Source organism: Cavia porcellus, unplaced genomic scaffold (genome assembly GCF_034190915.1).
Source record: "Cavia porcellus strain 051 isolate PalLab524CR breed Dunkin Hartley unplaced genomic scaffold, mCavPor4.1 scaffold_1, whole genome shotgun sequence".
In the NCBI taxonomy this organism is placed as follows: Eukaryota; Metazoa; Chordata; class Mammalia; order Rodentia; family Caviidae; genus Cavia; species Cavia porcellus.
In genome coordinates, this window is record NW_026947484.1 from 83,714,056 (window position 1) to 83,726,561 (window position 12,506).

Below are 12,506 nucleotides of genomic sequence, written 5' to 3' on the forward strand. Positions count from 1 at the left end.
GGCAGAAGAGGCAACTTGGGAAATAACTATCGTCTAAGGCTGTCTGCACACACTCTCAAACAGTAGTAGTTTCCTGTCAGTTTCTTTTATCTAGAGCCTACGTCAGATGGAAGGAGAATCTGTAGGTATCTGCCTTTTGAGTCAGGTGGGTTTGCATACTTGTGGTTTCTGGGCAGTGTCTTTTCTGAGCTAGTTACTGTCTTAAACACTCTTTCTGCCATCGCGCCCTTGAAGAGTCCTGATCTGTACAGAAGCCACATATTTAACACATGTTGCAACAGGACAAAAAATATTTTACCTTAGAAATGGACACCGTGCAGTGAAAGTAGCTGAGTAGAAAAAAAGGCATAAATAGCTGAGTGAGTAGGACAGGGTGATAGGAGGCGATGAAATAATTTGTAGAAGTGGGCCTCGACTAACCCTCCATATGGGAGGCAGTAGATTTACCAATGATGAATCAAATTGCATTCGTACTGAGCATAAACATGTTACAGAGGTTTTTTTGGTCAAAATTCCCTGAACAATACAGTATGACAACTATTTGTATAACATTTACCTTGTGTTAGGTATTTAAAGTAGCTTGTAGGTGATTTGAAGTATATCAGAGCATATTCATAGGTTTCACACATATTATAGCGTTCTGTATAAAGAACTTAATGATGGAGGATTTGGGCACCTTAAGGGGCTCTGGAAGCAATTCCTCCCAGTTGCCAAGGATAACCATATTCCCCTGGAACCTAGAAGAAGGCAGGATTTGTGGAACTGAGCACGGCACATGGAGGTAGGAAGATGTAGGACTTGGCTTCTGTATCTTGCGGCCAGCACTTTGAATGACTGAAGCTTAGACAGCGTGTAGGGAAGGAGTAAGAACAGAGGCTGGACAGCAGCCAGATCACAAACCACAACACTGTGAGAGCTAAAGATAACATATACTAAATCTAACAGAATGTTGAGGTGTTTCCAAAAATTATCACTCACACAGAAATGCTGGCTGGCCCACAAAAATGTATGTTGGCTTCACTCATGGTGCCCAATCACTCTTTTCTCATTAACCATTTAACCACTGAGAAAAGTGGCTGCAGGATTTTCAAGGCTAATTTCCAGGGACCCAAACACATACTGTTGTCAGAGATTTCCCAACACTTCCTGACACAAAAGCACAAAACCAGTAGAACTTCACCAAAGAAGAGCAAGAAAATGACCACTGATCAGGAGCTTGATTAAATATGTAAGGGCACATTTTAAAATGTCATGTTTATGGCAGTTAAAATAAATGAGTTTTTCTCACACTGCATTGGGAAAATGACCAAAATACATTGCTAAGTGGAAAAGTAGATGTAAGAACAATATGTGCCAAGTCCTTTAGGATAAGCACTATTATCATAACTTTCTTTAAGGAATGTAAGATGGCAAAGATCATTTTTCATGTTATATATTTCTGATATGTATCTATATGTTATTTATATATACATATATATGTCTTAAAATGATATTATATTAAGCCCTGTCCCCAATTACAGAGGAACAACCAGGATAGCAAAGAAAAGAAGAAAAGATAAAAGATATTCTCAAATGGCCTCTACTTGGACTTCTTTTGATGGCACCCCCTCAACTAATCATTCAACAGATTCCTTAGTTAATTATTTTTTATTAACTTGGTTTAATGATTGACTAAATCTAACTGCCTGGCTATTATGGATCCAGAGAAATAAAGCTCCATTTTTATTTTTCCTGGCCCAGCAGTTTTATTTTATTTTTCTGTGTCGTTTTTCGTCATAGAACTAACTTCTCTAAGAAAAGACAGAGTGCTCAGTCTTTGAATTTCAAAAACTTTTTAAAAATATAGTGGAAATATGGGGATAGTCTATGGCTATGTGAAGGTTTAAAGGGGGAGATGAGGAAGAATAGAGATTTCTTGAGTGTTTACAATTATTCTCTGAATTAACACTGTTGGCAAACTTTGAAGTTTTTCCCTTTTAAAAGGGATTTTAAAAGCAAAGAAAAATAAACAATTATTTAGGATAATACCTAGAAAATGACAGGCTTAGTGATTCTAAAATAGGTCTGTCTAGACAGAAACACACAGCGCACAATTAAACAAGTATGAAAACTGATTCTGAACAGATTCCTAGCTTGTTTCAGCCTAAGATATGTCAGTGATTGAGACGATTAGGACAGAGCAGGAAACCTTGGAAATAGAAGGATGTTTAGCCCAGTCTCCACCCAAGTCTGTCTGTCCTGTCTTCTCTCTTTGAATCTATTAAGTAAAATAGGAAAGTTTGTGTTGAACTGCATTAGAATTGGTTATTTTTATACAAATACTGATAATTTGGTCATAGCTCTTCAGAACCAGTCTCTCTAACCTTCTAGAATGTTCTCAGGCATCTGTGAGGAGCCATTCTATGGCTCCTCAAGGACCCATATTAGATGACCATAAGTCCCTACTTCTCTGATTCTTATATTTCACTTGACTCCTTTTAATAGTTGCAGTCAATTGAGTTTGAAATGGTTCAGTTCACTGTAGAGATTAAAGAATAATTTTGTTTACTCTTAATTCAAATGAACTCCAGACCACAGTTAGTTATCTTAGGCCCGAGGCCTTGCTCCAAGAAAGAAATAGGAGATTACTTCCAGACTTGGAAACCATAAAGCCACATATCTGGTGCCCTTCCACTCAGTCATTTCTCATCTTTATCCAACCATCACTAAGCAAGAAACTCTCCAAAGAGTTGTTAGTAGTTAAAAACTTTTGCGTTAAAACAGTGGGTTTCTTGGGAAGAAGGGTTTTAAATTTATATGTAGGAAAAAGAGAATAGAAACTCCTTACAGTGCAAAACAATAACTGTGTTGTGATCATTTCTCAAGTCTATAGCAGTTTTGGTAATGTCTATAGTTGCTACACTTACATAATTTTTTGAAACTGGGCATATGAAGGAACCCAGGTTGAACCATACACAAAGATCTCTTTAAAGAAAGAAAAATCACAGAAGCAGAGTGATATTTTTTCTCCTTCTCCTGTAAAGTATTACTCCAGTCTTTGTCATTGAATGACATACCAACAAGAAGCGTTTTTTTTCTATTCTCCATAAGTGTAATTCATAATGCCCACTTGGAGCTAAGATAGAGATGCCCATTTCCTTGTTGTTTGGCTATTCTGTTCGCCTAATGACCCAGAGAGTCTTTAAATCATCGTAGGCTGCTCAACTGAAATCTGCTAAAAGGACGAAAAAATAACTCAAATAGCTGGTAACAGAGATAATAGGAAATATTTTAACAAACACTGCCACTAACAACTTGGCATTGACAACTATTTCATATCCTAATGTGCTCTGTTTTGAACAGTAAGTGATCTTTCCCCTTGCTCCATCAGGATGTGTTTCTGTAAACAACCAACTACTCAGAGATTTCAGGACTATTGCTCAAAGTCTAAAAGTCAGAAACTTGATTTCCAGTAGCCTGTGTTTGGTCCATCATGCCTACAAGATGAGTTTCCTATAAAAACCCAGAAGGACAGGGCCTCATAATGTGTATGGACAGCTGAACACATAGTGTTCCTGGAGCCTGGTTCCCTGGAGATTACATGGAACCTGCTCACTCCTTCCCTTGTACCTTACACTATGCATCTTTTTATCTCTAGCCTTTGTAATAGCTTTTACAGTAAACAAGCAAAAACAAGCGTTTTTCTGAGTTCTGTGAACAGTTCTAACAAATTATTGAATCTAGGAAGATGGTTGTGGAAACCACAATTGATAGCCCATTGGTTAGGAGTTCCAGGGTTCCACAGTTGTGAGTGGCAGGGATGTGTATCAAGGGAGGAGAGTGCTGTGGAACTAAGCCCTCAGATTTTCAGACCTGACCCTGACTCTAAGGAGACAACATCCTCCTGAACTGAATCACAGGCACAACAGGGGCCAGTGCTGGAGCACTGCTTATTTGGTGAGTGAAGGAAATTTCCCACACATCTGATGTCAGAGGTGTGCTGTGGAAGCAAAGTGAGAGAAACTGAGTCTGAACTTGTTTTTTGTTTTTAGAAATTGGACTCCATTCATTCCCTTTACAGATTGGATTCCATTCATCTCCATGTTGTGTTATTGTACTTGGAAAGAGATTTTTCAAAAAAGTTTTAAATGTATGTTTTTATTACATTGAAGTTATGATTTAAATAGTCTTAGCTGTATTCCCTGGGCAGACTGAGACATAAGGGAAATATTTTATCAGAGAAAAAAGATTATCATTTCAAACTGATAGATTTAAGGGAGTTGAAATAATAATCACCATCATGAAGAGGGAAATGCCCCAAGCACTGACAGACAATGCATCTAAAAAGCATAACCCTTTTTAGCAGTGCTCAATCTCTAATTTGCACAGATCAATATTTTTGGGCTGAAAACTCATCAAGAAAGAGAAAATCCCAAATCAATCAGCCATGTGTTCCTTCTTCACAGAAAATGACCTTCATAACCTACTGCCCACCACCTTAAACATTTACCAAAATGAAATAGAAACAAACCAGGCGTGGGGCCAATAAAATAGTTAAATGAGAACAAGAAAATCTGCGCACTCATATAATAAGGGTAGATATTAAGACAGCGAGATTTAAATGAAAAGGCATGTCATGTTAGTGTCTAGAAAACAAAATAGATGGCATTCAACAACTAAAAAGTAAATTTGATTTCTTAATAATCAATATGCCCTATGTATCATCAAACAACCTTGGATTGATAATAGGCATTACAATAAAATTTAAATGCTTGTGTATTTATCCCGGAGAACACTAAGAAATTCCCTGGATGAATATATTCTAACTTGTTCTGTGGTGTGAAAGATCCCTTTCTGCTCAAAAACAATACTTCCTCTGGCTTTTAAGGCAGTTTTCCCACTAATTATGTAGTTGGGTCAATAGCACATTGGAAGGTACATTCAAGTAAATAGGATTCTTTTTTTTTTTTTTTTTTTTTTGGATATCTGGGATAGAACTCGCAACCTCAGGCTTGCCAGGCAGGCACTTGTGAAGCTAAGTTAAATTCCCTGCAAATGGAACTCTTGAGACAGGTAAAAGATTAAGTTTCTAGACAACAGTATCAGCATGCTTCTTTCTTTTTAGTTTTATTGTTGTTGTTGTTGTTTATTTGGGGGATCAAACTTATGGCCTTACCCTTGCCACGCAGGCACTTGTGCCACTGAGCTAAACCCTCCGGCCAATTCTTTCTTCTTGCCAGTCAAAATAGTACTCCATTATCAGGTAGATTTATTTCAGGTACAATGATCTCAAATGACCACAGCAGAATAGTATAGGTTTGAGTTTCTGGTCATTGTACCAAGGAACCCTAGGTGGCTTTTGCCTCTCATCTCTCAGAAAAGAATGTGTGAACAGAAACATAGCCCTGGGATGCCACATGTTAACAAACACCAAATCTCTGTGCTGTGCCTTGTCTCAGTCTTTTCCCCTCAGTGCAGTAACCATGATTTCCTGTACACAGTAGATATGTTTCAGAAAATTCCCACGATTTCCTTAAAGAGATCCTGACTACCCACATCCGAATTCTTTGCTCTTACCTTTCTAAAACCACTGTATTTCCTACTAAACAGATTTGACTGCAGGAAACTTGTTGACATGGAATGATTAGAGGATCCTGTGATCTCCATTCCTTAAGCAGATGGATGCATTTTTAGCTCCTCCCTTTCAAAAGGAACTCAGACATTTGAATTTGAAATATCATAATAGGTGGTATAATTTTAGTATACTTCTTTTTTTTTCCATCACACTAAAAATATATTTTAAATACTTTATTCTTCATAGAATTTCCTTAGTCTCAGCTTCCTCAAATTCACATTTGGGGCCTTTATCAGTTGATACTGTTTCCTTACCATCATTAATCATGATCTTTGATATATTAAATTTGACTCAAATTATTGAGATACCAGTGACCTTAGGATGAATAAAAATCATAATGATATTTAATACTAAAGCCCAATCATGCCAGCTGCATACCAGTAGCTTAGTGGATCTGATGATGCATTTAGAACTGAAACACTATAGATTTTTCTTTTCATTTTGCTGGGGATTTTTTTTTTAAAGCCAGACAACTAAACTACACCACTAAAACCTCACAACGGATGTTCCTTGAAGCAGGAAGGAATACAATTGGAGGAGTTATACCAACTTTCCTGGGGATTCATTTTAAACCAACTTATTATTTCTGCAATTACTGTTCAATTATAAACAGTATCTGCATCAAATATTATTGGGGAAACTACTATGTTCTGGGAAGTTCTTAGGAATTTAATTCATGGATGAGTAAGATGAGGCTTGCCTTGGGAGAGTTCACAATCTGGGATAAGACAGCCATGAAAACACTAGATAAACTCTGAACAAGACAATATGAATCTTGCTTAAGGAATATGAAAGGTATAAAATTCCTGCAAAGTATCACTCAGCATGGCAGAAAATGAGATACTTTTAGGAACAATGGTAGAGAAGAAGAGTAGGGCTTATTGGAATATGAGGAAAAGCAGAGTAAAAACTACCACCATGTGTCTCCAAAATATAAATTCCTTTCCCCTTTGTTCCCCTAATTAACTAGCTGTGGGAAAATGTAAATGAAATATTAGCTTGTTTAGACATGTAAAACTTCCAATTCTAGAATCAGCTTTCAGCATAACTATCACATTGAGTTCTATAACTTCCAAATGACAAGGCCAGGACAGGCCTAACAACTTGAACTCAGCATTTATGGAGGAGGTCCAGAGAAGAGAAAATACTACCTCTTTCCCTACAGGTCAATCTCTACCCTACCATTGGCAACTTAGGGTACTTCTCCTTAGATCACTCCGTGGCCATATCCCAGCTCTAAAAGAGTCCTTGAAACGTTTTGATTTTCCTTCTCTGAATCTTCTACAGCACAACTTCTCAGAAATGTCTTTCCTTACTTATTGTACTCCTAAGATATATTTTATTTTTATTTCTATAATTTATTCTAAGGGCATATCTTTCACTTTTTTTTATTTAAGTGTGAAGGAACCAGACGCATTAGATAATATTTCTCATTTGTGTTAAAATTTTGCTTTCTGAGCAAGTAAATTTTGAGTCCATAGTATATCGAGATGTCATAAAAATCCCACCCTTTACCCTAAACTTTAGATTTACAAATTATGTAGGTCATACTTCTCAGTTTTGTCTGTCAAATTTCCATTCCTCTAAACTGGGGGTATAGCTTAGTGATAAAGCACTTGCCTAGCATGCACAAGTCCTTGGGGTCAAACTCAGTATTAGGGGATGGAGGAGGAAGAATTGATATTTCTTCTCCTTATCTTTAGTTCTACTGAAGCATAATAAGATACTTCATACTCTGTAGAGTTGTTGATGATTAGTAAGAAAATTGAAGATATTCCAAGATATAGAAAGTGAGAATTTCATCCCAACCTTGCCTGATGAGTCCTTTAGAATTAACGTGACAGGTTATAGAGCTACTCTGTAAGCAAGATCTGTCTGTCAGCACAAATAGTGAGAGGCATGGCATTGCTTTCCGAGAATAACATTCACTTTTAGATCACCTCTTGAAGACAACCAATGGATTCATACTGTAATTTGAGCTAAAAGCTTCAAAGTGAAAGGCAAAAGTATTTGTCCTTTGATAAGGAAATGTAAAGCAATGTAAGAAAATTGAAAACATATTTTATTTGCAATATCCTGCCTGTTTTGTCTGCTTAATTTTTTATTGATGCCTTCTTAAAAGCAGTGTTCTTTTAAAATTAAAAATTATAATGATTGTATTTCTGAAAGTAAATTGTGTGAGATGATGTGCTAGTGTTTCATCACTGTGACAAAATATCCAAGAAAATCAACTTAAAGAAGAAAATACCTATTTTGGTTCATGTTCTCAGAGGTTTCAGTCTTAGATAGATGGTTCCATTGCTTTTAGGCCTGTGGCAAGGCAGAAGCTTCTTGAACAAAGGGCAAGGTGGACGAAAACTACTACATTGTGACCACCTGGAAGCAGAAGAGAAGGAAAGAGCCCAAAGACAGGTCCAGGGGCCAGATACAATACCCAATGTCACTCACCCATGACCCACTCTTCTTTATTAGGCCTCACCTCTGGTTTCTGTTACCTCCAATAGCACCATCATGTTATGATTTAATCAAAGAATTAATGCACAGATGAACTTAGAGCTTTCATGAGCCATTTGCTTCCAAAAAAAACTCATCATCTGATAACTAAGTCTTTAGCACATAATCTTTTGGGCATATTTCATATTTATCATACAGATAACTACCTATTTGATCTTTAAGATTGGTTCTCCAATGTGCATTCTACTGTGAAAAGATTAGTCCGAGTTACTGATGATAATGATCACCCTTTGTCCATAGTAAGTTTGGAAATAAAAATACAGTCTAATTTTTGCCAATGAGACATAAAAGGCACTTGTGGACCCTCTAATGAGGAAACTCTCCTATGAGGCATTCTCTTGCTTCTAAGTAACAAATATGGGGAGAGACACCCTCTTCTCCTCTTCTGGATATTGAAATACCTATACAAGGTGATGAAGTGTCACTGAAGTCCTCTTTCTGTCAGTCCAACGTTGAAAGACACACTGGAAAGAGCAGAGTGCAGAATCAAAGCCAGAGTTTACCCATCTCCTTTCTTAAGCTGTGCTACCTCTGGACGTGTCAGATGCGTTACTTACTTTTCTTTAGTCCAATCCAGAGTAATGTATTGCATGGTTTCTCTTATAAGAGAATACCAAAGTATAAATGAGCTAAAGTGTAAGAAGAAGGAGATATGGTAGAAAATATAGAGACAGATTTTTGATGAAGGGGAAGGAGAGCCAGGGAGGTAATAGGGGAAGAGACAGAGATAAGGAAAGAGTATCAAAAATGATCAAAATACACCATATACACATGGGTGTATGTGTGGGAGCCAATTTCCCTAAACAAATACAATCACATACCAAAAGCATATACCAATTAAATGGGGGTAATCACACAAAAAAACTTAAGTTTGTATTTTTTTTTTGTAATTTTGAATCTAACTTCTCTGAGAAAAACAGATCCAAGATTCTGAATTGAATCATTAGTTAACCTAATTAGCTCATCTAGAACCATCAAAAGAGAGATATATAAAATGGCCAGGCAGATGCAGGTCAAAGGACCTAATAAATATTGTGAAGCAGATTTCTTTTGCCTCAGAGGAGGCTCATATAAAGAGCTTCCTCAGCCCCATGCCAGGAGTTCGTATGGGTGTTCTATGGGTCCATTGGCAGTCTGGTGATATCAACAGACCCACCTCTCAGACACATATTTATAAATCAATAAAAGCAAATATATGTAATTAAAGAATTAATAGTTAAGGTAATATTTAGCTTAAAATTAAATTTGTGGTATAAATTGCATGTACTTTTTCCTTAACATTTAATGTAAAAGATCATGATCACAGGTTTTGTGAATACTTCTGTGGATTATTATCCTCATTCATAATTTTAAAAATACTTAATTTCAGTTATAATTACTGAAATGATAATATAATGCTTTTATTATCCAATTTCATACACCCTTTGAATTCTATCCAAAGATCACTTAATTAGAAACCCTGTTCTTAAACCTTTTATAAAAGAAATATCCTAATCTACCTTGAAGGCAGCCTTTTGTGATTTGCAGATTGGGCCTGCATATGCTAACACTTGAGTCACAACTGTGTACTCACATCAAATGTAAATTAGGATGGCTGTCATCTCAAATCTTGTAGTTATGCTAAAAAATCTTCTTCTAGTTACGTTTGCCTAGCTAATTATGATGTTGGCTGGGAATTTTCTAGACAGCTACTAAAAAAAGAGCTTTTGTTATAATTCAAGAACAGTAATTTTTAAAACTTTCTTCTTTCTCTGTATCATCTATTAATTGGAAGGTTGCATGACTCCTCCTTGGAAATGAGCCATATGACTAGATGGTATTCCTATTCTGGCGAGGCCACAATTAAGAAGGTGAAATTCATTGCCTGCTGAAATACTCAGCCAAACGATCTTTTTTTTGAGACAAGATCTTTTATGTAGTTCAGGCTGGCTTTGAACTCTCTCTGTAACCCAGGCTAACCTCAAATTTAGCATGACACTCCTGCCTCAGTTTCCTGAATGCTGGAATTACAGGCAGGCATCACCATGCCGAGTCAGTTCTAAGGACCAGAATTTCGATTTGGATGGCCTAAAACCTCCATTATAGTTTTCTAAAAATTATGTGATGCTTTGTTCACTTAATCAACAATACATAGAACAGTAAAACATTGCTTTATGATTTCATAAAGCTTCTTAAGAAGCTGCATATTTAATGTTAAGAAAAAAATGTTTATGTTAAGAAGATAGCTATCTCCCTCTTTTCAAACTCTGCTAAAATGCATCATTTGGGACTTTCTTTGATTCATTGCAATCAACTTCACAAAATATTTGTATCTTATTTCAAATAGGCTTGGTGCACAAAAAATAAGCATTTTTTTTTGTCAAATAGTAGGCCAGCAAAAAGAGTGGAAATATGGAAGTCATAAGCCACAATAAAATAAAGAGGAATGCGGTGTGTGCACTTGTATGTATATATACAAATTATCCAATTGACTTTGGGCAACGTTATTGATATACCAGTTCTCTCAGCTCCCATTATTTATAAAAATTAAAATACTGTTAGCAATATGTTTCATTTAAAATTAACTGAACAATGTTTTGTGGTTTCTCATCGGTGTACCTTTTATACTAACTGAATTCTCATTTTTAGTGGAAGCTGGAAGAAAATCTCCTATGGAGTAGCCATTTGATCAGTTTCTCATCATTTCCTAAAATGTCTAACCTTCATTAATGACTACTATTTTACTTCCTAAAGAAACTGCCCTGAATCCTCACCTAGAGCTTATCAGGCTTCGATAATAAACAACGTGAAAAAAAAATCTCTAGGCATTAGCATTAAAAGCATCATTAGAGGAGTTGTATCATTAGAAATTATTGCCAACAGAATGACAATCAGGATAACAGGTGAATAAAAGAGGTAACAAAGTTGGTTAGAAAGAATTATACAATACTGAGTAGAGAAGAAGCCTTAAATTTTTCTACTTACTTTCTCAAAAGAATCTGAGTTCAATTGATTCTTTTCTTTGAAGTTAAAAGTGGAAACAGATCTGCATTCAGAATGAAGCCATGTAATCTTATTTGAGTAATTAAATATGCATGTATGTGTTTAATTTTTAAGTAACTTAGATATAAAAATGATATATGCTAAATTTTTTTCAGTCTAATAAAGGACATCTATGAAAAACTCACAATTAACCTCATACTTCATGGTAAAAGACTGAATGCCTTCCACTAAGAAGAGGGTAAGATTCTTGCCAATACTGCATTACAGTTTCTATCTAAGATAATAAGGCATGAAAGTGGTAAAAAAAATACATTCAGAAATGAGCTAAAGCTATCTCTACTCATAGATGTCATGATCTTATATGTAAAGAACACTAAGGAACCACTAAAAAAGCATTAGAACCAATTAACAAGTTCAGCAAGATTGCAATATATTAAGTGATGAAAATTAATTGTCCTTTTCCAAGTAGCAGTTGGATAGTTAATTAATTGTGATGTCAACTTGAACAGATCAGCAAATGCCTCGAGTTCTAGTGGAGTGCAGTTGTGGGTATGTCTTGGATGATTGACAAGAAAGCACAAGCTGAGGAGGGAAGGCACACCTGGCGTGAGTGGCACAAACTAGTAGGCTTGTCGCCTGGATAGAGTAAGAAGAAAAAGAGAAAGGAATTCTTTTCTTTGGCATCTTTGTCAGAGCTCTGTCTTCACGTTCACCTTTGGACATTCGTCACACTTCCTTCAGACTTCCAGAGCAGACCCTTCAGTTTTCCCAGACTGCACTACGGTGAGCTCCAGGCCTTCAGCTTTCAACTGGGCCCTCAGTTCACCAGCAATGGCCATTTTGCAATTCTTACCTCTGGTTCCAAAGGTGGGCACTATATAGCTATGGAATAAATATTTATATATTGTATTAAACCTATCCCTCTAGTGAAGTATAACTGATAAAAGCAGTAAAATTTCTAAAACTTAAGGAAACAACTAAATTCACAACAGTATGAAAAAGAACAAAATACTTACTTATAAACTGAATAAAAGTAGAACTTGAAAACTGCAAAACACTGTTTGAAGAAAAGAAAGAAAATCAAATAAGTGAGAAAATAAGGGCAAAATTCCCCAGTTTTGCTTACAATTTCAACTCAATCTCTATTGAGTCTCAGGTGAATTTTTGCAGAAATTAGCAAGCTTATCTTAAATTTATATGAAATGAAAGGATACCAAGAAAAGCCAAGACATTTAAACAACAAAGAGAAAATAGGAGAACACACATTGTTCAATTTTAAAATTTAAAGCTATAATAACCCAGATATTATTGGCCCAGAATAATGACATGCAGATCAATGGAGTAGAGACAGTAGTCCAGGTATCAACCTATTTGTGATGAACAGATTTTAAGGAGG

At 36.0% G+C, this 12,506-nt stretch overlaps 1 long non-coding RNA gene across 1 annotated transcript in view; it reads right to left on the bottom strand.

Annotated features, from left to right (window-relative positions):
* LOC134471555 (uncharacterized) overlaps positions 1 to 12,170 on the bottom strand; it is a 46,229-nt gene extending 34,059 nt beyond the window's left edge. Inside the window, exons 1-2 of the long non-coding RNA XR_010040998.1 lie at positions 12,127 to 12,170; positions 8,530 to 8,592 (exon numbers count right to left, since the gene is read on the bottom strand). This is a non-coding gene — a long non-coding RNA (uncharacterized LOC134471555). The remainder of the gene's footprint in view (positions 1 to 8,529; positions 8,593 to 12,126) is intronic.
* Positions 12,171 to 12,506: the final 336 nt, after the last annotated feature.